At 32.4% G+C, this 27,660-nt stretch overlaps 2 protein-coding genes across 5 annotated transcripts in view; both read right to left on the bottom strand.

Moving 5' to 3' along the window:
• LOC127702638 (uncharacterized) overlaps positions 1 to 27,660 on the bottom strand; it is a 143,424-nt gene that overhangs the window by 28,353 nt on the left and 87,411 nt on the right. The window lies entirely within an intron of this gene.
• LOC127702639 (uncharacterized) overlaps positions 1 to 27,660 on the bottom strand; it is a 117,711-nt gene that overhangs the window by 66,416 nt on the left and 23,635 nt on the right. The window lies entirely within an intron of this gene.

The raw sequence follows: 27,660 nt of genomic DNA, 5'->3' as shown, positions 1-27,660 counted from the left end.
CCTGTATGCAACTAACCAATGGATTTGCAAAAAAGATTGAACTGTTACTTGCTACATTAAATTTTTCACATGTTTAGGAAAATCATGATACTATTTCAAAAAGGCTTTATTATATGCACTATATACCAAACTTAATGATAGATATCTGAATTATTGGAAAGAAAATATTTTTTCAATGTGATGATAAATCATTGCACGGTAATAAGCTCAGAACATATAGACAGCTTATAGAAAATAACATATTGGAAACTTATTTATAGTTAAGTATTGACAGAAAAGTAAAGGACATTTTGCCAAAATTCGCACAAGTAATAGTGTTCTTAAAATTGAACAGGGTTGATACACTAAAACTCCTGTAGAAGAAAGAATTTGTGTCTTGTGTCTTTTAGAAGTAGAAGATGAATTTCATTTCACTATAAAATGTACAAAATTAAATACATTAGAGAACTATCATTTTCCAAAATTAGTGAAATGGTTCCCTCTTTTTTAAATATGACTAATGAAGCAAGATTTAAATTTATGTATACGTGTGGTGAAACTGATATAATTAGAATTATTGTAAAATTCATAAGCGACATGTACAATTCTAGAAGTGCTTTATTGAGTACTAAATCACTTTGTGATACCACCTCCTTAGCAGAGATTATATACATTTATTATATTGTAACAATATTTTCTTTTTAATAATGGAGGGGATATACAAATATATACAGTGTTTATAAATGTGGTCAGATATATGTTTGTATGTTTATGTATAGCCAATGTTTATTGTCTTGGTAACAATCCTATAATTTTGGATTTTAAACCAATAAAATATCTTATCTTATGTAATCATGGCCGGCTCCACCACATGCATACATGTATTTTCAAAGTGCGCAGAAATTAGGAAAATATAGATTCCCTAGATAATACCGAAAAGTCAATTTCGACAAAACATTTTTTTTTAAATAATAATATATTCCACATATAGGAAACAAGTGCAGCGTTGTTGAATAACTTTTCCATTGACCAATTTTCAAAGTTAAAATTACAAACTATTATCTATTTGCTGGTAGCCGATGTCCCGTAGACATGTTAGATGTCATAATAGACGGATCCAGGGGGGGGGGGGCTTTAGGGGAGCCCAGGTCCCCCTTTCGTGGGAAAAATTTGGTTGATTATATAGGGAATCACTGAAGTGTGACTGGAGCGCCCCCCTTAGGTCAGTCAGGCCCCCCCCCCCCTTTTACAAAAAGTTCTGGATCCGCCACTGGTCATTGAATAGAATTATATCAATTCTAAAAGTTATTAGATTGAATCACAAACAAATACAAAAACAAAATACATCTCATAAACGGTGTCAGAGTTATTTTTATTCCATGCCAAAAGTTTCAAATATTTTATTAAGTCAGAAGTGTCATTTCTCGATACAAACTGAATGTTTGTGCTATTAAAACTGTGTTTACAAAATGCTTTTTCGTAAAAAAAAACCTACCAGTTTAAATAAGCGAATGAGGTATATGTTTTTGTTAGATGTATTTCTATTTGTATCCATCAGATGAGTAAAGCCGTTTTTCAACTGATTTTTTAGTTTATCCTTATGTTGTACTGTTACACCATTGTCCAGGGTTATATCTACTGAGGAGGATTGGCGCCTTCAAATGAGTTAAACCCCGCCACATTTTATATGTGACTGTCCAAGTCAGGAGCCTGCAATTCAGTGGTTGCCGTTTGTTGCTTTGTAACATATTTGTTTTTCGTTCATTATTTTGTACATAAACATGATAAAGTTGGCCGTTAGTTTTCTCGTTTGAATCATTTTACATTTGTCATTCGGGGCCTTTTATAGCTGACTTTATGCGGTATGGAATTTTCTCATTGTTGAAGGCCGTACGTTGGCCTATAGTTGTTAATTTCTGTGTAAATTGGACTCTTGTGGAGAGATGTCTCATTGACAATCATACCACATCTTCTTATTTTTATATTAATAAATGGATTGATAATGATTAAATATTAATGTAATTGAGTCTCATTTCAATTATTTCATACAAAAAAAAACATAACACGCATACAACCAACCGACAGGGGGTGTCTTTTCCTATAGTTTTACAAAGGTATACGCAGACGTTCCGCTGGTATGGGTAAGTTTTTTGGTATGTCCAATATATCAATGGGATGCAATTTCTCGGAGATAATAAAGCAATGGCTAGACATTTATATGTCAATGGGTCACACATGCTCATCTTTTGTTTAGAAGTCTTTACAACTGTATCTAATAATATGAATGATCTCGTGCGGATAATGCCTAAATAAGATTTCATAATAGTTGGGGAAAATATAGATCGGATGTGATTATCCTATGAAATATATGAACGACCAGGGATTTTGGCATGATTCAATATATGATTGGAGGGAGTTTTTTAAACCCTGTAGCGGACGATTGTACCCAAATCTGTATGTTGAGACACCTCACTCTACCCCCGTTATATAGTTATTATACTTATTCGTCTTGGCTTTTGATAATCTGTCTTTTGTAATTCTGGAAAATGTAAAATTGAAATTGGAATTTCAAATCCACTGCTACTGTCGTTCCTAATTTTAATATAATCGGTGTTTTTCATATTGTCATGTCAAATAAAATGCTGCATCGAGTTTCAAACGGATATATCCTGCCTATGCTATGGATCTAACAAAAAACTTTTTGAAAATTTGATTTTTTGAATTCTAAACAAGTAGGATTTTGTCAGACGTTTTAGTAATAAAAAAATGGGTTGTAAAGACACACAAAATCATCGTAAAGTCTGTTTTCTTACGTATTATCTATTAATAGTACATTTCAATTTTTCAAGTATACATAACCAGGAAGATTTGGACTCAGGACTTTACACTGAACACAATCCATCTGTAATAAAAGTATTCCATCCTGAATTATTCAATTATTCATCGCCTGTTCCAGAGTCTCAAGAGTTAGTTTTCACCAGATTTTCAGTCCCAGAGTTGTCATTGCTATTCAGAGCATTCGTTCATTGTGTGATCAGGTGCATCACACAGGTTCAGTAACAAGAGGCCACCCTGTTTACAAGGTACAAGTATAGCCACTGATAATCGGATATATAATCGGTTCAAATTCATGATAGTTTTATCGAAAACCTTTCAGTAAAGTGTAATATTTGTTAGTATCATAAACGGACCAATGATCATTATTGCCCCCCCCCCCCCCCCCTTTTTCACCCAATTCATTGAAAACTTAGTCCTAGCTTTATGATTGTGATAAAGGCATCCCCTTTGTTGTTTTATATATCTATACATATAGTGGAGTCATGTTCTTTTGAATTGTTATGTGGAAATGAATATTTTAGTATATTAATGTTTGCCCCCCTCATTATACCCCCTTTGTATATTTATTAAAAGGTCCAGAATGTGCATTTTCTATGTTCGCGATGTCTTCAGTATAATTCACGCTTTCAGCAACCAGAAAGGATTACCCATAGAAGGATGATATACTACAGTTTGTGCTCGGGACGAGCACTTCGGGGAAGTAGTAGAGAATATAACCGGAAGAAAAGTGACGTTAGGAACTTTTACTATAATTCGCAAAGTGCTTTATATGAACTATCGTTTTAGACTGAATATTTCTCGTTTTAGTTTTGAATTGAATATTTCTTGTTTTAAATTTTTTTTAATTTCAAATACCCAAATAGATTATGGATCTCAGTAATTTACAACTTTAGAATATAGCAAAGTACTCTTGACCAATGAAAGTGTAGAATTTGGTATTCCTTAATTGTGAAGAATGAATGTAAATCATGTTCTTAGTAATATTTCAAGATTCAAGATTTTATTCATAACCTCAGACACATACAGGTGTACAAGAGGACAATATAATTACAAACATAAGATAATATATAGCGAGACAGGACAGACAAAACACAAATACATAGTATGTTATAAAAGACAATTGATATAATTAGTTAAAGTATTATTTTCTTTACGAAAATTGATAATTTCTTTTGTACTTGTACGTTACATATAGACAGCAGACCGGTAAATTTGTTCTTGCTTGGGTTCATTACATAATAATTTGGTATAAACTTTGATCTAAGAGCAGAAACATCAGCATTTTTACAGGTAAACAATATATGAAACTCATCACCTATTCCCTCATTACATAATGTACATGTACATATTCTATTTTCCCTAGCAATCCCCGCCCATCTCCCCGTCTCAATAGGTAACTTCAAATTCGAACATCGAAGTTTAGAAATATAATATCTGTCCCTAGGTAATAATCGTAAAAAATATGGTTCCAAACAAAACTCAAGTTTAAATAAAGAATAGTATTCTTCCTGGATGCATTATGTATCTGTGAGAACCAATGCTGATAGTACTGATCTGTTAATCTCTGTTTAACCATACTCTTTAACCAATCATTATTTACAATTAATTGATCGTTCCATATAAAAATAAGACCTGTATAATCAAAAATAGATTTTACATGTTGAATCCATTTAAATTTGGTAGGATTCGTTCCATGTAATTTAATCATAAGTCTTAGAAGGATATTTGACAGTTTGCTCTCTGCTTTAATAGTTCTGCACCAAAATGATGCCATCCTAGGTTTTATAGAGATATCCGAAGGAACCCGATCTAATTCCCCGTAAACCATAAAATTTGGTGTACTATTCCGAACACCAAGAATATTTTTACAGAACTGCAGATGCATTTTCTCAATATTCTGTTTATTTTCAAACCCCCAAACCTCTGATGAATATAATAATATAGGTGCTATTACAGCATCGAAAAGTTGTAACTAAATATCAATAGGTAATGATATATGTTTTATCTTCCTGTAAAGAGCAAACATTGCATTTTGTCCTTTTTCTAGCAGTACAAAAATTACTGTTGTAATTACAAGTTATTCCTAAATAATTGTAAGAATCTACAACTTCTATAGCATTACCGTATACATGAAAATCAAATTTGTGTCGTACCTTTCTTTTGCTAAACACAGTAATTTTTGTTTTATCTATATTGACTTGGAGTTTCCTTATGTTACAATATTGTTCAAAAACATCAAGTGCATGTTGTAGTTCTTCTTTACTATCAGACATAATAACCGTGTCATCTGCGTACAAAATGACAAAGATTCTAACTAATACTTGTAACAATTCTTCACATTTTTTTGATAAATATTCTAAATCTTTTACATCATTTTCCACAAAAAAGCTTTCTAAATCATTTAAAAACACCGAAAACAAAAACGGTGATAAATTTTCACCCTGCCTAACACCAACTCCACAATTGAAGAAAGTTGAACTTTGGTTACCATATCGAATACATGTCTTTATATTTTGATACATATTATAGATAACTGTAAAAATTTTCCCAGTAATATGAGATTTTTGTAACTTTTGCCATAACCCTTGGTACAGTTCATATGGTTTAGAAGTCTGTTCTCCAAACAGTGTCAAATGCTCTCTTGAAATCCACAAAAGTGCAAAATAATTTTTTGCCCATCGAAAAAAATATAGATAATTTAAAAATTGAATGCAGCACAAAAATATTATCGGTAGTTGAAAATCCTTTTCTAAATCCAGCCTGAGATTCTGATATAAGTTCAACTTCATCTGAGAAACTATTCAATCTCTCATTTATTATTGATGAAAAAGTCTTTCCTAAACAAGTGTTTAATGTTACACCTCTATAATATGCAGGGTTTGCTTTGGAACCTTTATTCTTAAAAATAGGAATCATTATACCAAGAGACCATAACTCTGGAACTATACCCGTATTTAATACTAAATTAAAAAAGTTAAACATACATTGGCATAAGATCATATACAGTACATTTTATATATTCATTAATTATTTTGTCACATCCGCCAGCTTTATCATTTTTTAAGTTTTTTACACTTTTTAAAGTCTCGTTTTCGGTTACAGCACCATTCAATAAGTTATACATTCATCTGGTAAATTATGTACATTAAAATTAACGTCTGGTTCCTCAGTATTTGAATCACATCTATTCATATCTTTGAAAAAGTCATAGAGAGCTTCAATAGAAAGTTCAGGATCTACGCCTTTTTTTATCTGACCCAATACTATTGAGAATATTCCACAATTTTTTACTATCTGATTTTTTTGTCTGACGTAACTTATTGCCAATAATTCTTTGGTACAGTTCATATGGTTTAGAAAGTTCAATTTTGTAGTTTTTGCTTGAGTTTTTCATTTGTTTTCAATTTTCAGGGTTTTTTTTGTTTTTTTGTTTTACAAAACTGTACCCTTTTCCGCGCTTTGTGAAATTTTTTTCTACTATCAAAACACTGCTTGTTAAACCAAGGTTATGTATCGCTTTTTGGTTTGCGATTTTTAAACGGCTTATGTTTACCAAAAGTTTTCGTAGCAACTGATTGAAAAAAGATGCTGATTCTCTCTACAACTTTGATCATCTCATTTTAATGAATCCCCTGTTGTACCTCTAAATTGTCTAATTCTAACAGTATCTGTTCTAACTGACAATCATGAGTCACTTTTAACATTATCTAAAAATTCTGAACACTTTTCTTCTCTCCACTTAACATATTTTTCACTACCCAATTGAGAGAGTTCGTCATTACTATTATATAAAATCAATGTAGCTTGAAAAACTAAATGTAGTCATACCTGTCACCTGACCCGGATCCTGCGGGTGTGACCCGAGATTTTCACAATTCTGAGGGGTCACCCGGAACGGAACACCCGCCGGGTGACCAAATAACCCGGGAATTCGGAAAATAACCCGTTTTCACCCGGATTCCTTAGCCTTCAGACTGATTAGATATAAAGTCATTTCAATGAAATACCGGCAAATTCGTAATTCTTCCTGGACAAGAAGTTCAACTAGATGTGTGAACTCAGCTCATCTGACCCATTTCAGTGCATGGCTTCACTTGACAGCTTTGGTGTCAAACACACTGTTAATTAACACCAATTACCTCAGCTTTAGGTCGTCAATAATTTGTGTATTTCAAAGTTGTTATAAAAACAACTTGAGTTATTTCCCCTTTTTTGCCAATATACAATATACTCCTTAAACTTATGTTTTTTTTGGGTAAAAATATTAAATCTACAATGAATTGAATGCACAAACATATCAGAATAATATTTTAACTATTGTTTAACCTAAGAACAACTAAAAAATAAAAATTTTGAAAATTACTTTTTTCATCTATACCTCCTTTAATTGTTTAACTTTTTTTTATTATACTCTAATATCATCAACTATGGATTTCATGTAGTAAACAAACCAAATCAACTCACCAAAACTAAGATGGCGCATTCCACCTGTTCCTGTCCGACTGCAGAAAATATTTAAACTCTCACCAAAACGCCTTCGGGCACCGAGCCGACCGTGCGAGGGCTGAACAGCCAGTCAAGGTCGTTAAACACTTCCAGTAGTATGGATTTCAATGTTTAAATGCTGCATAAATGTATGTAAAGAAAACACAAATTAGCACATTGTATATCATGGAATGAATATGAACAGGAATTAAGGCAATATAACACAAATCTATCAGTGGCCTCCAGGTGCAATGAAATAATAATGTGTACAATTTTAAATTACTTAAATCTGTGGACATGTTTTGGAAACTTTGATATAAATTATAAGAAAAATGTCCCCTAAATACTGAAATTCAGCTCGACAAATTTCGTACGCGTTATGACCTGAGATTTCATTCTTCTATGCAGGTCATCACCTGCATTTTCATTGTCATAGGTTAACAGGTATGATGTAGTTGACAATGAACATCTGAGATCAATGGATCAAATTCCTTAATATCGAACACTTTAACAACTGAAAATAAATTTGATGACAATAATAAATAGTCAATAACACTTGTGTCATTACAGGTTTTTAACCAATACCTCTATCATTACCTACTCTAGAGTTTGCTATATACATGTTATTTCTTTTACATACATTTAAAAGTTTGTGCCCGAAGTTATTTGGTGCACAATTACAACTTGTAACTCTGTGTAATGGAATACTGTTTCTAGGTAAATTTTCGTAATCAAACATATATGAAAGTATATCCTTGTCTGAGTTCAATGCAAAAATATCAGCTAAATTTTCGTCCGGTATAATATAGTTTGGTAAACTACCAGTTTTGGCATTAAAATCACCAAAAATAATACAATTTACACTGTCTATGTTTTTTATATTAAGCATCTCATTTTCTACCTCATCAAATGATTCACTTGTTGAATATTTAGAATTTGCGGGTGGAATATAAACACAACCTAGTAAACAATCAGTTTTCTGGTTTATAATAAGTTTTAAGATCTTGACCCACTGTACAAATTCACAATCTGTATTTAAAAAGTTTAAATAACCTTTTAACTGATTTCTATACATAACAACAATACCCCCTGATTTTCTTTTACATTTTTTCTAATTTTAGAATAATACATATAGTCATCAGGTATATTTAATAAATCAGTGTCAGACAGTTTTGTTTCTGTAAACAGACAAATATCATAATTTTTTATGATCTCTGTAAATTCCGGACATAACAATTTTTGTTTTATACCACAGACGTTAGGAAAGCAGATTTTTAATGCAGAAAAAGTATTATTCGCATTGTTTGTTTGGTTTTTACACGTGCTGATATCTCTTTTTGTTCCTCTTGCACAACATCCCTATGCGCCAGGCAAAGGAGGAGGTGGTCTTTGTTCCATGGATTGCTGGTTTTGGAACGATGGTCAAGGTGGCATTTGTGGTGGAAGTCGCGGGAAGAATCGCCTGTTGTCAATGTAAAGTTTATCATCACGTAAATGTGCTAAGTGCCCCTTCTGTCTAGCGTCCTTCATAATTGACACCAATTCACGCCTTTTCTGAATAACTTCCCCTGGAAATTTTCCATGGACACGAAAGGTGTTACTTTCTTTCAATTTTTCTCTCGCAGCCGCCAGGAACTTTTCGCGGTCCTTTCTTTTTTCAAATTTAGCGACGATTCCCCTGGGACCTCTATCATGGCGCGGTTTGAGTCGCTGTACCACGTGAAATGGAATATCGTCTTCGATTCCAAGTTCATTTGTAAAAAATGTTTTCAGTTTTTACACCGTCTTTTCTGGTTGTTTGATATTAGAAACATCAGGAATCCCGCGAAATATCAAATTGTCTCTCATCGAGCGAATTTGTATATCTACTATTCTGTCCCTCAATTCACAATTTTCGTTTTGGAGTTTTTCATTTTCTCTTTTTATAAAATCGACATTCTGTTTAATCACCGATGATCGTATTGATGATTCTTGAATATATGTGCTGTGTTTGTTTATTTGTTGTCGCATATTCGTTACGTTTCTGTCTAAATGTTCAAACCGTTGTTCCATGGCATTTATTTTCATAACAATGTCATCAAGTATGTCTAATTTCTGGAGTTTTTGTGGACAGTCTATCGTAAAATTTTCAAATTTACTGTACAACGAAAATTCAGTTGGTGGAGCTTGTGGCGAGCAGAAGCTGAGATTAGTTTGAAGAGGTTGGTTCGCTACCAGAAAATCAGCAGGGGTTGAAGGGGGAGCCATTGGGTAAGTTTGATACGGGGTTCCGATTGAAGTTTGACCGTATGTGTTTAAATGGTGTAAATTACTCGGGTTACCATATAATATTTTATGAGTTGTACTTAGTTGATCCGCTACTGGAGTATTAGGTGTATTGCGGTTAACACTTTGTACTTTGTTTACACTGGCGTCCATTTTTGTTGTTTTTGATTGTGGTGGTGTCTTACTTAAACTTCGTTTACTTTTATTCTGTCCTTTTCCTTTTCCTTTTTTCGATCCCATGTGCACTCAAGTTGTTGCTCAAAGAACTAATGTTCGTCATGTTATATCAAAAAGTTCCAATAAATTCCACAAAACATATATAACTAATAACTTTTTTGTGAGAGCTCAGAAGCCCTGTCGACCCTGTCCACCATTTTTTTATTTTTGAGCAAGAGATTATCCTTTTGGTTAGGTCTATTTACAGTTCATAACAAAGAATTCCTACAAATGAGTAACAACTGTCTGAAGCACATTTATTAAGATTATTGATTGAAAGTTGAATTTTGAAACAAACAAAATTGATCAAATTAAGTTTGAAGTTTACATGTGCAGTTGTGTTATCATGTGAATGTTTAGAACTTTCAAATTCCAAAAAATAAGCAATATCAAGAAGAAAAAGGAAAACAAAAATTAGTTAAATAAAATCTTAATCTTTAGCTACATTTATTACCCTTAACAAAACTCGGATTACTGTATTCGCAGTCAGTAAGAATAGTCATTTCCAAAATACCGGTACATACAGGAAATTAAATTTACTTTTGAATTTCCTATAAAAAGCAATTCTTTCAGCATTTAAATTTTAGTTAATTAAAAAGTATTTAATGTAAACAGCTGGAATAAAATTGGCCGTGGAATACAATTTAGTTGTAACTCTGATTTTGAATTTATTAAATTGAACTGTAAATAAACAAAAAAGATAATTCTTCACTAAAATATTACATAATTTACACTCATACTCACAATTAGGAAACTTATATAATTTCTACAATTTATATTGTAACGTAGTGTCATCTAACGTCTATAACACAATTTATTTAAATTTCCCCAATTTAAAGTAAGTCCTTACATCATTAGGACCAATACATAAATGAAATGCCTAAAAGGGAAGTTATCCATTAATTATAAACATTGCACTGAAAATGAAACAAATTCTTGAATAAAACCAATCAAGCGATCATTTGAGCCTTGAGCACTTTACAATATTCTAAGTTTGTAAGAGAATGATAATCCCTTTCACCATGATAAGTACTCGCTAACGCCCGTACTTAATCATGAAGAAAGGGGTTATCATTCTCTTACATACATGTATACTAATCCGATGGCAGCTTAAAGTTCGAAAGATAATACATGTATCTTACACTCAACTACAAAAGAAACAATTGTCGCTATTTTACTAAGTTTATCTGGAGGACAATAATCCGATTAATATTGCATAAGATTGGACAATGATAGATATATTTTATCACAACCTTTTGTAAGTATATGTAAGAGAATGATTACCCTTTTCTTCATGATTAAGTACGAGTGTTGTACGAGCGTTAGCGAGTACTTATCACGAAGAAGGGGGTTACCATTCTCTTACAGAATATTGTAAAGTGCTCAAGGCTTAAACGATCTCTTGATTGGTTGTATTTCAGGATTAGTTTCGTTGTCAGTGCAATGTTTGTAACTAATGCATGACTTCCTTTTTAGGCATGATTTCATTTATAGAGTATGTCATTATGTCAGGGAAATGTTCAAATACAAAGCCTTTAAAATGGTTTAAAATAAATTCAAAAGTTAAACTAAATTCTCTTTTTATAGAAATTTATCAGAATATTGGAAATTACTATCCTCACCAACCGCGGATCCAGTAATCTGAGTTGTTGAAAGAGTTGACGCTTAAGATTAAGGTTTTATCTAATTTTAAAACTTTTTTTTTTTGGCACTTTTTGATAATGTTTATTCTTTTTTTTTAAAGTAATTTGGAGTTATTAATATTCTTATGACAACGTTAACGGTACCCATGTTACTGCACCCGTAAACTTCATTTTATTTTGATTTTTTTGTTTGTTTCAAAATTCAACTTTTAGTCAGTTTTAATCACAAATTCTTTCAAGCTGATAAATGAGCTTCGGGGGCATTTGTAACTCATTTATAGAAACTCTTTGATTTGAACTGTAAAGGCTTAAACAATAGGATAATCCCTTACTAAGAACATGATGTCATTCATTCAATTAAGAAACACCAAATAATACAATTTCATCAGTCGAGAGCACTTTGCTATATTCTAATGTTTTTATGAGTTAGTGTATAATTGTTTTGTAAACGGTTGCTTGGACATTCTTCCCCTAGCTTTCAAGCTGTACACTTGTAAATAAATTTGAATATATTGTATACGGTCTTGAGTTTAAAGCAGCCACAGTGTCAATTTTAGACCAACAAACTTTAATGTAACCCGTACCGAAATTACGGGGTTATAATTATATAACCGGGGGTTTTCCGGCTATAATTAACTCAAATACGGATTACCAATACTTTAAACTTTATTAGCAAGGTCCGGACAGTACCAGACCTTAGACCTAAACTGACTTCAAAATATCATACAAAAGTATATATAAAACAGTATAGAAAAGGATTAGTGTCCAACGGATTAACTTGTTATCGCCATGGTGGTTTCCAATATGACAAGCAAACATTTAACAATAGAATTAATTAATCACACAAAAATATAAAAAAGGCGGATTTAAATAACAAATTATCACTATAGCACTTAAAATATATTGTCTGAATTTAATTTATTTCTAATTCCCAATTGTCCAAATCTTCCTGGTTATATTTACTGCAAGCATGTGATCGGTAAACCTTTGAGTTGAGATCATAAAATGAAATATCATTTATATACCTATATGGAGTTATTTTCTTTCAGAACGATAGGGCATTCTTTCGAAGAATCAACCCGGACGATACCACGTTTCAATGAAATATGCTCCAAGGCATAAAATAATGACCTGTGTGAGGTCATTATTTTCCTTGATAAAAATGCAAACTATAATTTACTTAAAAATTATATTCGTCTCATAGTTTCTGTTGCCGATCTGGGAATTTATTTTTTAAAGTTCAATCTGTGATAAGTGTAAAAAAAATCGTCATTGCCCGAATTTCAATTTTAGAAACAAATTAGGTGAAGTTTTGTTAATTTATCGCTACAATACAGAGACATTATCATATATGCGAGATGAATTTCAATTTAAAACTTTCATCATGTTCATAAAACTTTAAAATAAAGCCAGATTTAACATATTCGTGTGTAAGATTTTAAAAATCTTATTGATTCACACTGAATAAGTTGATTGATTGATGGTTACTTAACGTCCGGTGGCAAATATTTCATGCATGTTCAGGACGATATACACTGAATAGGAAATCATACTGTGACCTACATGTATTGATATTCGTTTTCGTGTAACATGTACATGTATTACGATTTCGTGCCCCCTTCGTGTCAGTTCTTAACTTTTTTACATTTATGTATACCTTTTACTCTATCAAATGATTAACTAATAAAACATTCTTGTATTCTATTGAATAACATTCACGTACCTTACAATTAGGTCGGGTGGGGTAGGGTATATAATTATATCCTGATTATCTGTTAAAAAATGTATTGCTATTCAAAAGAAAATCACTCTGAATATTTAATTCGATTCAATTAAAATTGTTGAAAAAATAATCACTTTTCCGCGATAAAATGTCATTACAAATAGAAAAAAAAAAACATAGCACCTCCCCCTTTCCATAAACTAAAATTAAGTTGGTACAATAAATTACTTACAAAGTGTCTTGTATTTTTCATACGGCGTTATCAGATGGTAACAATTCATTTGTGTCTTACTTCATGCAGTTACAGTAATATTTTTTATTGTGTTTAGAATATACCAAAGCGCTCTCGACCAATGAAAGTGTAGAATTTGGTGTTCCTTAATTGTGAAGAATGAATGTAAATCATGTTCTTAGTAAGGGATTATCCTTTTGTTTAGGCTTATTTACAGTTCAAAACATAGAATTTGTATAAATGAGTTACAACTGCCCGAAGCACATTTATTAGGATTATTGATTGAAAGTTGAATTTTGAAACAAACAAAAATAATCAAAAATAGTTTGAAGTTTACTTGTGCAGGTCAATAAAAATAGTTTTTAGCACATACTTACAACTTCTCGTTCAATCAAATTGCTTGAATTTGCCTTCTAATTTTCATAGTACATACTTTTTCCGTGTACTAAGTCACTACGCATGAATTACCACAAGGTTAAGATTTCATTGTATCGTAATCAAGATATTAAAACAAAAATTGCCACTGGCTATTTTGAAATAAAATGTTGTGTTCTAAATTCGGGGTGTCAGGATTGCACAAAGAAAGACCTCCCTCGGTCGGTCTTTCATTTGATCAATCCTGACATCCCTTGGTGTGTTCTACGACAAGAAAAACCTTAAAATATGCTCTATCTATAACATATTCACTGCGTATGATATTATATGATAGACACAGCTTATTACAGGGCGACCATATTGGCGAATAAACGTTGAATTAGCCTTAAGCTGGTCAACTTCAACACTATACCTATTAGGTCGCATCCGTAAGCATTTCGCTTATATCTATGTCTGGTCTTATTGTTTAATTATGTTGTCATTACATGTTTAAAGCAAACATATTTCAATAAATATGCTCTCATTGCGACATATATTAGCCGAAGTTTAGTAAACAACGACTTGTGAGTGAATCAGGGAAGTTATGAAATGTGAAATTCCATTGCACGCAAGATCAGTCCCCGAGGGTATCAACAGCTCAGTAGTCAGTACTTCGGTACTGACATGATTTATAACAAACTTTTCTAAAATTGTCCGTTTATAAATTTTGAAATTATAAAGAAACTAAGGTTTCAACTCCCTCAGGCAAAGTTGACCTTAGATGGATTTGGCTATTTGTTTTAGATATTTTTGTCATATAGCTCTTCAACTGTTTCGGTACTCATACATCCCTCGGATTTCAAATGTTTGGCTTTGAGCGTTCCTGATGAAGGTAAATCCAGAAAAGCGCTTCGGACGCATGCAATTATTAAACGTGTTGTTTTCAATTTTTTTTGTTTTACCTCGTGTAGCATTTTAAACTGTGAAGTTGGCGTCCCATACTTCGTCATCTTTTTCGTGAAAACTGCGATTAAAGTATAAAATTGAATGTTTTTTGTGAAGCACGTGTGTTCAAAGTATGTTGATAAAAATGCACACAAAGATGAAGTTGAAAATTTGATATAATTCACTAAATCACATATGCAATCTGAGATTATAGTAGTCTCAGATGCAATCGTTGTAACTATCTTAAAGAAGGTCGAGTTTAATACATATGCAAACACAGCTACTATTAGTATTTTTTGTTGTTTTTGTTTTGTTTTAAACATATAAGAATTTATAACTAAATACCTTGGTAAAAAATATAGTTTTTTATTGGATAAATTGTTATGGAATTGAAGGTAGTATGGTGCCTTATCGACCGTTTGGTTATCTACTGAATGGTATATTGACCTAAGCATAGACTGCTTTTGGTCCAAAGTGATACGAAATATTTTTATTTTAGATTGAACTGATCAAGTGTTAATTCAAACAGAGTAAGAAGTTGTACTTTTACGATGATTGCAAACTAATTCCCTAATTCAAGTTTCGATTTCAATGTTATATTAAAATTCACAAAAGACACAAGGCACTAAACTTTCAAATACATTACTAGTATTTCCTGATGTAGAATAAGAGTAAAATAATATTTTGATATCGTGAAATATGTATGATTTAAATGAGTGAGGGAACTGATTTAAGAAATATTGAAGGTATTGATATTTGTTTCTCGACTGTTAGGGAAGAAAAACAGTAGTTTCTATCTATTGATTTTCATTTATTCATATTTTGACAAACATCATATTCCATTATGTAAATATAAACAGTTTTTACTTACTGCCCTGGACGTCTTTGGCGTGTATAGGGCATCAACGAAGATCTTCCACTTTTGTCGGTCGTTGGCTGTTTTATTTTAGAGTTCCCCATGTTTGCTTTCTTCAGTTTTCTTTTTTGTCATTCTAAGTCGGTCTCATTGGGGTCTAAGCGTGACCCGGAATTGCTGATTTTTTGTAAGCGTGACACGTGAAAGTCAAATGATTGTGCCGTGAAAACGGGAAATGAAGTCTAGCGGGACACGGAAAATTACACAAAAATGCTTACGTACATAGTGTAAGCGGGATACGGGAATCTGACAAAACAGTAAGCGGGATCCGGGATCAGAACCCCCCAATGAGACCCCCTTCTAAGTCTGTCAATTTTCGTTTAACTTATTGGGTCTAATGAAGTGCTATTTGTGATATTTTCTCTCTCCTATAGTGGGACATGTCCAATCAACAGCTACCGTGTTATATTCCTATTTGACGTTTCTTGGTTCTTACAATAGTCCCCAGGCCAAGTACACGATAACAGTCTTCTCAATATCATAGTGATCATTACTTCTTGTAGCATCTGGTGAGAAACATTCTGATCTATACAAAAGTTCAGCAAAGATACAGCTGCTGTAACGTTAGAATTTGTTGCGAATGGTATATTGCCCGTATCTCCATACATTATGCAGGTTGCCTATAGATAGTCGTCTGATGTTGTCAGATTATGCTCCACTTAATATACTGCCAAGGTACCGGAAGATGTCAACGCGTTGTAATGTGTTTCCATTCAGTAAAACTGAACCTGGGTTGATTACATTTACCGTTTTTAATGTATTTCCTGATGTTAAGTTTTTGCCCAATTTGTCCTGCATATTTTTGTAATTTGATGGTCCTATCTTTAGTATGTTGGTGTGTATGCGACTTTCGTTATAGATCGTCAGCAACATTTAGGTCTTCCAAATTGATGAAGGTGCAACATCTTTTATGTCTTTTTGGATTTTAGCAGTTCTTTATCTATGACTATGAATTGTTATTTTGTTTAAACTTAATTGGAAGTATAGACCACTGCACCTTAAGCTTTTGTGGAATGCTTTTATGAGATGTTGTGGAATGCAATACGATCGTACTAACCTCCAAAGACTATCTTTCAGTCGCTGTTGTTTTTCTGTGCATTGTTCTATAATTTTGGTCAATTAATGTAAGGATTTGGATTAATGCAACCTCTCCTTAGGCGAAAACCTTCTTGTTCTGTACACCAGAGACCACCAATTACATTTGTGTTTTACATTTTTATCTTGTATACTGATTGTTTGATTTTTTATACCGTGTCTGGTATTGTCTACATGTGCCTCAGTAAGGTGCACTTTGTAGAAATGTAATCGTCAAAGCTAACAAACTGAATCTGTATTCATTTTTTTTTCAATATGTCATGGATATTTAAATTCTTCTGGAAAAATGGCTTTTAAACTTTTACAGAGACCAGACTACACAAAAGAGAAAGGTCATGTATCAAGATTGTTGTAGCAACGATTGGTTTTACTATATTTTTAGGCTATTTTGGGGGAGGTCAACTATTCTAAAGAAAACGTTTGGGTGCATATGTCGTATTTATCTTCTGATTTGTTTATATATAATTATGTAGAATATTTTCCTTACCAAAGTTTATAGCATAAACATTAATGATTTAATAACATGTGTGTAAATCATACATCTCATTCAAATGTCTGTTTGTTTTGTTCACACATTATTGTCAGTATAATGAATTTTATGCGACTGTCATACAAGTTAGAGGTTTAGCTAACTATAAAACTAGATTTAATCCACCATTTTCTACATATTAAGAAAATGTCTGTACCAAGTCAGGAATATGACAGTTGTTATCCATTCGTTTGATGTACTTGAGCTTTTGATTTTGTCGTTTGATTAGGGACTTTCCGTTTTAAATTTTCCTTGGAGTTCGGTATTTTTGTTATTTTACTTTTTTCAGCATGTTCAGCAACTTGCTATTCTTGTGAATATTGGAGCCCCGCTTCACAGTTTCCCGAATAACAAGACCGTAAAATGCTGAAAAGAAATAATAATCAGGATACTCAAATATCAATCTTTTGGTTTTCGTTGATCATATTAGTTTAATAACAAATCATCAGCAATTCACAATTTTTTCTAGATAAGTGAATATCAAGAAATGATGAAAGATTAAGCTGTCAAAGACAATCGGGACAATGCGAGATTACACATATTTATTGCTATGGATCTCAACTATTTTGAGAGTGAAATAAGATGAAATGAATGTAGAAGTATGTATTTATAGATCACCTTTCTGCCTTTAAAACCTAAACCGCATAACAAGCTATCAAAGGATCAGAAATGACATATGTAAATCAATTCAAAGGTGAAAAATAAATTCCTGATTTTTGTAAAAAAAAAATAGATAAACGAAAACCAAATATGATATACAGCAACTAACGACAACCCCTGTTATTCAGGCTGCTGACATGGTACAGGCACACAGAATATGGCTGGGATAAACATGTTCGGGGGCGCCCTACCCCCTAACCCTTGACAGTGGTGAAACAGCAAAACATAAGAACAAACTGTAAACATTAGTTGAAAAGGGTTTATTACATCATATCGATACCAAGCACAAAGACAAATAACAAAAACATAAAAGACACAAAGAACAGATATGAAAGAACTCAAAGATATTGTTATGATATTGTAATTATCATGTCTATTCATCTTGGCCTAATTTGTTTTGTATGGCCTTATAATATGTATAATATGTTTACATAATACTTATATTTATTTACAAAGTAATGTTTTAACTGTGCAGTTTAGAAATCACTGGAACAATCATATATACTGATGGCATGATTATAACTTTTTATTTTACTTACATAAAAATTCTGAAATTATCATAATCTACGATTTGTAATTTAGACTTCTACCGTTTTCTAGAAGTTTCACTTCTACAGTTTTCTGGAGATTTCCTGACAATTATATATATACAGACACTAAAGTTAGACTTTCAGATTAGACATTACTATTCTCAGAAGTTCTCTGAAGTTGTTACATAGACAGCTTTATTTACGTTAACTACATCATACTAGATTGTGACTTATTGGACATGATATTCTGTTTTGATACCCGCAGCAGCGAAGAGAAGAATTCCGAATAAAGAAAAGGCAAAAGGATCGGACATATATTTAACAGTCAAGTTGACATTTCAATTTGTATTTTATTCTTGTCAACTTGTGTATAATAAATCTTGTTAAGTTTTATTATTGATTTGTCGTTTTTGTTGGCTACAATTTAAAGGTGATTTCTGGCCGTAACAGAAATTGGGGGCTCTTCCGGGAGAATGTTAGTATCATATTAAAAAAATCAGTATTTTTATTGAATTAGAATTAGCCAAAAAAATTCAACCAAATGACATTTGATGCTGGTAAATTTTTGAAAACGCCAAACCTGAAAAAGTGTTTGATAAACAAAAGAAAGAAGAATTAGTGTTGCTTGCTAAACATATACAAATAGATTTTAGAGGATCTAAGAGAAAACAAATTATTTAAAAATTGATAATAAACAAATAAGTTGACTCAGAAATCTCAAGGTCGAAAATGTTGATGCTTTTAAATTAAAACAGCTTGAATTAGAACATGAACTTTAATCAAAACAACTTGAATAAGAAAAAGAAAATGGAGTTAAATTAAAACAATTGGAAAAACAATTGGAAAACGACGTTTAATTAAAACAATTGGAAAAGAAAAAGAAGAAAGACAGGCAGAACTTGAAATGATAGAAAGGTTAGAGATGGAGAAGATAAAAGAAAAAGAAGATGAATTTAGATTAAAACAAGCAGAACTTGAAATGATGGAAAGGTTGGAGATGCAGAAAATAAAAACAGAAATGGTCGAAGTAAATTGCAACACAAAATATGAGTTAAAATCAGAACATTTTGATGCAGCAAAAAATATACGTCAGTTTCCCAGATTTTGTGAAAAGGCAGCTAATAAATATTTTCCACAGTTTTTGCTCAAAATTTGAAATGGTCAAAGCCTTATTTGACTACAATGCTACAAAGTGTTTCTGAGGGTAAGGCCGCTGAAATTTACTCAGCACTTTCATCAGAAAAAATTTCTGATTATGACACCGTGACGGTAAAACAAGAAGTTTTAGAAGCTTAGGAGCTAGTGCCAGAAGCAGAGACAGAAATTTAGGTCTTATAAAAGGTTTGATTTACAAACCTATGTTGAATTTGCTAGGTAAAAAGAAGATCTATTTGACACATGGCTTACGTCAAAGAAAATAGATAACAATTTTGATAACCTAAGACAATTAATGTAGTTCACGCAGTGTGTTCATTTAGATTAAAAACACATTTAGATGACAAAACTGTTGAGACATTGCAAGATTCACTGTTGGTTCCGACAATTATACTCTGTCACATAAAAGAAGTTTCAGAAGTCAAAATTTAAATACTTCGAACGGAAATTACAAAAATCAATGTACTGAGCGTACTGGTAGTAAGCCTGTTGCACAGAATAAGAATTAGTCTAGTTATAATATAGAAAATGGAAGGATATGGAGTAAATGTACATGGGACAAAATCGCACACAATACATAGAAAACATTGACAATTATCAGTGAATATATATGTCTAGTCCAAAATTTGATATTTTTGAGAAGAAGTCACTAACTTGTGCTTCTTGTAAGAAAAATGGTCACCTGATGGCTGATTGTTTTAGACTCCAGAAGAAGAATGAAAGAGATAATAAGTCCCCCTGGTACCAATAAGTTTGAATGTACTATGAGTCAGGCTTGTAAGTCCTGTTTTTATGATTACATGGAGGATTATAAACCCTTTATGTCTGATGGGTTTGTTTCTATTGTTGATAGTACTACTCCTCAGCCTATTAAAATTTTACGGAGCACAGACTTTATTGTTAGAAGGTGTGTTGCCTTTGTCCGAGAAGACTTCTGTTGGTGCCTCTATGTTGTCACAAGGTGTGGAATTAGGTTGTATAGATGTTCCCCTCCATCGTATTTGAAGTCAGTATTTGAAGTCAGATTTGATTACTGCACCAGTTGTTGTGGGTGTTCGTCCTAATCTCCCTGTTGACGGTGTTCCGTTATTGCTAGGGAATGATCTAGCTAGGAACAAAGTGGTTGCTGAACCAATTGTTACCAGTGAACCGGTGGTTGATGTTTAATCACCAGATGATGATGATGTTGAACTGTATCCAGCTAGTGGTGTTACTAGTGCAATGGCAAGAACACAACAAAATGAGGATTTACAAGAACATCAGTTTGATAACATGCACCTTTCTGACAATTTCCTTGCTGACATTGAAGGTCCCGGTAGCTCAGAAAAGGCCATAGTAATACCACCTAGTACTAATAAGAATGTAATTATGCCATAGCCAGACGTGAACAGCCATTCATTAGACAAAAGAAAGTTTGTGGAAGAACAAAATAAAGACCCTCAGGTTCTTCAGCTATGCAAGAGGGCTCAACCAAAGGAGGAAGCAGACAAAGTAGCAGAATGCTTCTACCATCAAGACTGCATTTTAATGAGGAAATAGAGGCCACATGATGCTATCACAGAGGAGTAATGTAGAGTGATATACCAGGTGGCGGAGCTTTAAGTCTATAGGCAAGAACTTATTGGTCTTGCCCATGACACCCCATTGGTATAAAGAAGACTGGCCTTAAGATCTTGCAGCAATTCTACAGTCCCAGGCTTAAATAATGTCACAGAGTACTGCAAATCATGCCATATATGCCAAGTTGTTGGTAAGCCTAACCAGAAAATACCACCATTTCCACTTTTGCAATTCCAGCCTTTGAAGAACTTTTCAGCCGAGTACTCAGCGATTGCGTTGGAACTTTACCGAAGACCAAGACTGGAAATGCGTATTTATTGACGATCATGTGTACATCCACTCGTTTTCCGGAGGCTATTCCGCTAATGAATATCAAGACACTAACTAATGTCAAAGCTCTTATCAATTTTTTCACGTTAGTAGGACTTCCTAAGTCTATACAGACCGACCAGGGTTCAAATGTCATGTCAGGTTTATTTCTTTGAATTTTTCGAAAAACTAAGGATTTTCTTATCCCAGGAATAGATTACCTTAGCCGTATTTGGCACAACTTTTTGGAATTTGGGTCTTCAGTGCTCTTCAACTTTGTACTTGTTTAGCTTAATAACTATTTTGATCTGAGCGTCACTGATGAGTCTTATGTAGTCGAAACGCGCGTCTGGCGTATTTAATTAATATCCTGGTACCTTTGTTAACTATTTACACCACTGGGTCGATGCCACTGCTGGTGGACGTTTCGTCCCGGAGGGTATCACCTATATATTTTGAAAACTTTGAATTTTCGAAAAACTAAGGATTTTCTTATCCCAGGAATAGATTACCTCAGCCGTATTTGGCACAACTTTTTGGAATGTTGGGTCATCAATGCTCTTTATCTTTGTACTTGTTTGGCTTTATAACTATTTTGATCTGAGCGTCACTGATGAGTCTTATGTAGACGAAACGCGCGTCTGGCGTATTAAATTATAATCCTGGTACCTTTGTTAACTATCACCAAGTCGTTTATCAGTTAGGAATTGCTCAGTATAGGTCAAGTGCTTATCATCCAGAATCTCAATGTGCCTTAGAACGTTTTCTTCAAACATTGATGAACATGATAAGATCTTTTTGTTTTCAATTTGACAGAGACTGGGATGATGGTGTTCACTTTCTACTGTTTGCGGTCCGAGAGGCTGTTCAAATATTCCTTGGTCTTAGTCCCTTTGAGTTGGTGTTTGGTCATACTGTAAGGGGACCATTTAAATTGATTAAGGAAAAAATGGCTTGCTGAACACACTGACTTGAATCTTCTAGACTTTCTTTCAAGATTTAAAGTAAAAATGTATAATGCTTGTCAAATTGCTCAGAACAATTTAAAAACTGTTCAGAATAAGATGAGAATATGGTATGATAAAGATGCCAGGGACAGATTTTTTTAGCCTGGTGATAAGGTACTTGTATTTTTGCCAGTCGCTGGACATCCTTTACAGGCTAAATACTGTTGTCCTCATACAATAGAGAGTAAAATCTATGATTTGAATTATCATGTAAAAACTCCATCTCGTCGCAAAAAAAAAGAAAAAAATAGAGTGTGTCATATTTATATGCTAAAATCATATTTTTAGCGTACTAATGAAGGTGAGAGTAAACAAGTTGCCACTGTAGCCATGGTTAAATTGGATAACAATCATGACAAACCAGACATTATTGAACCACCTTTTGATTCTAATGCTATTGAACAATTAGTTAGATTGAAAAATTCAGAAATTTTGTCAAATGTAGACTCAAAACTTACACATCTGACTTTCGATGGCAAAGAAAAATTGAAGACTTTGGTATTTTCTTTGAAAAATCTTTTTCCAGATGTGCAAAACAAAACCACTGCTGTTCGTCATGATGTCGATGTAGGTGATGCTTCTCCAGTTAAGCAACATCCTGATCGGTTCAATCCATTTGAACTTGATTTAACGAGACAATGATCATTAATGTTATAAAAGATTTAGACTGTTGTTATGCTTTCATTGATGATCATATTGTACGTAGCAATAGCTGGGAAGAGCATTTAACACATTATATGATACTTTTGATAGATTGTCACAATCAAATTTGACTGTTTGTAAAAAGTGAAGTTTGTCATGCCACTGTTGATTATTTAGGGCACACAATTAACCAAGGTCAAGTGAAACCTATTACGGCTAAAGTGGATGCAATTATCAAATTTCCTTCTCCCACACTAATGAGATATTTAGGCATGATTGGATTCTACAGGAAATTCTGTTCACAATTTGCTACTGTTGTTCAACCGTCAAAACGCTTTTGAAAATAGCAAATCACTTTTAAGTAACAGTCCTGTTCTGATCACTCCAGACTTAAAAAAAACAAACAACCCAAACTTGCCGTTGATGCAAGTGATGTAGGAGTTGGAGCCGTTTTATATCAAGAAACAGATGATAATGTTAGAAAACCTTAATCACATTTTTTTAAGAAATTGATAAACATCAGAAAAATTATTCAACTATTGAAAAAGAGTATTTTGCACTTCAACATTTTGATGTATATTTAAATCCGACTATGCATCCTATTCTTGTATATACTGATCATAATCCTCTCACCTTCATACATAAAATGAGAAACAAGAACCAGAGGTTGACTAGGTGGAGTTTATTGTTACAGGAATATGATGTTATTGTAAAACATATTAAAGATAATGTAAAAGCAGATGCTTTATCTATATTTTATCAAAACACTGTATACATACTGTGTTTTTTTTTGTATATATTGTTCATGAAAAGTTCTTGTTACACTCACATTTTTTTAAGGCGGGAGGTGTTATGATATTGTAATTATTATGTCTATTTATCTTGGCCTAATTTATTTTGTGTGGCCTTATAACATATATAATATGTTGACATAATACTTATAATTGTTTATAAAGTAATGTTTTTTTTAATTGTGCAGTTTAGATATCACTTGCAAAATCATAGATACTGATGGAATGATTATAACTTTTATTTGATTTACATAATAATTCTGGAATGATCAAAATCTAAAATGTGTAATTTAAACTTGTAACTTATTCTAGAGGTTTCCATCCTCCAGTTTTCTAGGAATTTCGCTTCTATAGAGTTCTTGAGATTTCCGAGACAACTATATATATACAGACACTAAAGTCAGACTTTCAGATTAGACATTAATATTCTCAGAAAGTTCTCTGGAGTTGTTACATTGACACTTTTATTTACGTTAACTACATCATACTAGATTGTGACAGTGAAGAGACGAATTCCCGATAAGGAAAAGACAAAAGGATCGGACATATATTTTAACAGTTAAGTTGATATTTCAATTTGTATAATATTCTTGTCAACTTGTGTATAATAAATCTTGTTAAATTTTATTATTGATTTGTGTCTTTTGTTGGCTACAACTTAAAGGTGATTTCTGGTCGTAACAATATCGAAGTCAACTTGAGAACCATCATGTCCAAAATACATGAAGGAAAAGTATAATCAGACCACTATTTGAATGGTTGTGTCAGCCATTGAACGAATTAATAATATGATTTAACCTGATTTACGAAGGGATTGCTGAAGTATTTGTAACAAATGTGAGACCTACAGACCACCTAGAACCCATCATTGTAGAATTTGTAGACGATGTATCAGGAAAATGGACCATCATTGTCCTTGGTAAGATTTTTGTTATGTGCAAACAGCTTGATAGAAAAAGATCATATCTTGAAAAGAGTAGCAGGGTTTATTTGTAATAGAATTAGGTGTGTTCCTTTATAGTACAAATACAAAGGGATAATGTGAATCGCATAAAGAACGACAGACCACATTAACCACCCCTAATCCTCCATTAAACCAGACATGCAAACAAAAACAAACAACAAATGAACAACAATGTTTTTTTTATTAGATATTTCATGAGTAGATGCCTTATTTTATTCAAACTTTAGATAAGAATTATTAATCAAATGTCAAAAAGCTTATTTTTCCTGATGAAACAGCTACTGAGTGTCAGCAAAATTTCTAAAAGATCTTGCTCTAAATAGTTGTATTTAATTTCATTGAATATGTATGAAAGGACAATATTATGTGATGAAACACTTGTAGAAGAAGTTAAAAAAAGAAGGAATAAGAAGAAAGGAAAAAACAATGTATAGTTTGATACAAGAGGTCTTTGGTAGAGGTAAATTATCACATAGGGGACTTCTTTATAAGCACAAATGTTCCTTGCGGAAGGCACTTGAAAATTAACAACCAATGGAAGCTTTTAAAGTTAACTCTCATTGTCTTGAAATTTTGAGAAGTTAGCATCATTCTGAAACTAAATATTTTTGTATGTTTTTTATGTGCAGATTTCTCGTTGAGTGTAAAATCGACATAAAGAAGTATTTAATTCTTTGTTCCTATCTCAAATAACAGCATTCAATATGTAATGCATAACAAAGGATAAGAGGAATTACCAAAACGTAGCCATCCTAGCTAAATTGTTTATTTGTCTCAAATCAGTGAAAAAATGTCATTGCCAAACTTAAGAAATTAAGACTTATATTGATCACTTTATAGCAGAAACATGATATAGCATTTTTATTCCTTTGTTATGTCCCTTTGATCATTGAGGTTTCAAATGCTACCATTGTTATCTGAAATATTACTTTGGGCATTGATGAATATTAGTATAAAATGGATGAAGTGAAATCAAGGTAATTGTGCGAGTATAAAATCTTGATTGAGTTGACTTTACCTCAAATTTACCTATATTTTGCCTGATAAATTTTTATTACAGCGGCTGAAGTTTTTGAAAAGCTGGCAGTCATATTATATCTTAATAGAATAATTGATCACTTCCAAGGAAAAATGGTGAACTAAATAGGTTGTTGTGTACTACTGAAGATTTCTTTAGTGCTGAGAATTATGTAAAAAAATTAAATTTTCTGGAAGTTTTTTTTTAATCAGCTTTTCAGAATGTTAAAAAATTCGAAACTTGACATAAATTTCAAACTACGTGTAGCTGTTTTCAAAGTAAACAGTCACTTCAGTGCTATTCTTGTACTTAGATTTGCCAGGTATTTTTTTGTAGCTAAAACAACCAATACCAGTCTTCACCGGGACAACAATAATGACAATGACTGATAAAAGGATGAACCCAATGCATGAAAAACATAGACCTCTTTGCACATAGTTTTAATCATCTTATGACTAATGGTTGATAGTACACATATTTTGTTCTTGGTCTTTATTCTCTATTTTATTGGTTAAAAGACATCTATAACATCAAATCTATTATTTTTCTTCAGAATTCTTCACAACAAAATGTATATATTATGTAGAATTAAAAATTTATATCTTGAGTTGAGAAATATTCCTACAAAAGGTTTAAACACAAGTAGTAGAATCTGTATTTTCTCCTTCTAATATTGATTTGAACAGTCATTACAAACAAGTTTGCAAAATATCTAAAAATATTGCATTAAATGCATTTATAATGATGCTGCTTTGAGCTGATGGTTTTGATGAATATCATTTACAAATTAACTTTTTTAAAGTTGAATTCCATTGTGATTTCAATCATGAATACAAGGTTTTGTATGTTGTTTTACTTTGTAGGGTGTTTTACCTGCCTCACAGAAGACAGAAGCAGGTCTAAAAACCACTCAACTCCTTCTGTCTGAAAGAAAACTTTATGAAAGTAATCTTGGCTTCTATGAAAGGGAATGGTTTAATATTTAGTTTGCAGCTTGATAATGTTGAGTTGTAGCGAGTAAGCAATGTTTATTTACATCTGCCGTGTCGTTGTTTCCTCTTAAGTAGATAGTTTGAAATTTTACAACACTTAATTTTCTTTGTCCCTATATTTACGTGATTGATTTTAATACCTGGTCTGGGAACGATCAGCTATACATGTTACCTCAATCAATTGTATCCAATGCAGACCTGGTATTGCTTTTGTTCATGAATACTGAGAGCATGCAGAGGATGGATTATTCTGCTAATATATGTTTATACCCCAACTCTAGTAGCAGAGACTATATTGCATTCAACTTGTACTTCCATCTGTTTGTCCAACAAATATTTTCGTTACATTTGTCTCAAACATTTCCTAAAATAATGACTTTATATTTGGTCAGAGGCTAGACAGTGATGAGTTATAACATGTGGTAACTTTACCGATATGTCAGACACCTACTTCATGTTTGCCTATACTTTATAATTTTTTAAATACTTTTAATAAACTTAATATTAACTTCACATATTTCCCCATTGCGATAGTTCAACTTAAAATTAAAACAATTGTTAGTTGTTATGTTTGTGTGCTTTTCAGATCTGTCATACACCTACTTCCTGTTTTCTGATACTTTTAATTACGAGTGGAGGTATGTTTAGTAGACATTTTCGAAAAGTCATCTACACGGACACTCATACCGACACCAATACCTACACTGACTAAAAAAATAGAGGGACCGTATCAAAATGTCAAATTATACTAAATGCATTTAATTTAACATTTAACTATATTAACGAGGTAAATTATTTATAAAATTAAACGC

Source organism: Mytilus californianus, unplaced genomic scaffold (genome assembly GCF_021869535.1).
Source record: "Mytilus californianus isolate M0D057914Y unplaced genomic scaffold, xbMytCali1.0.p SCAF_5, whole genome shotgun sequence".
In the NCBI taxonomy this organism is placed as follows: domain Eukaryota; kingdom Metazoa; phylum Mollusca; class Bivalvia; order Mytilida; family Mytilidae; genus Mytilus; species Mytilus californianus.
Note: the sequence above shows the minus strand (reverse complement) of the source record. Positions and strands in the feature narration are given on the sequence as shown.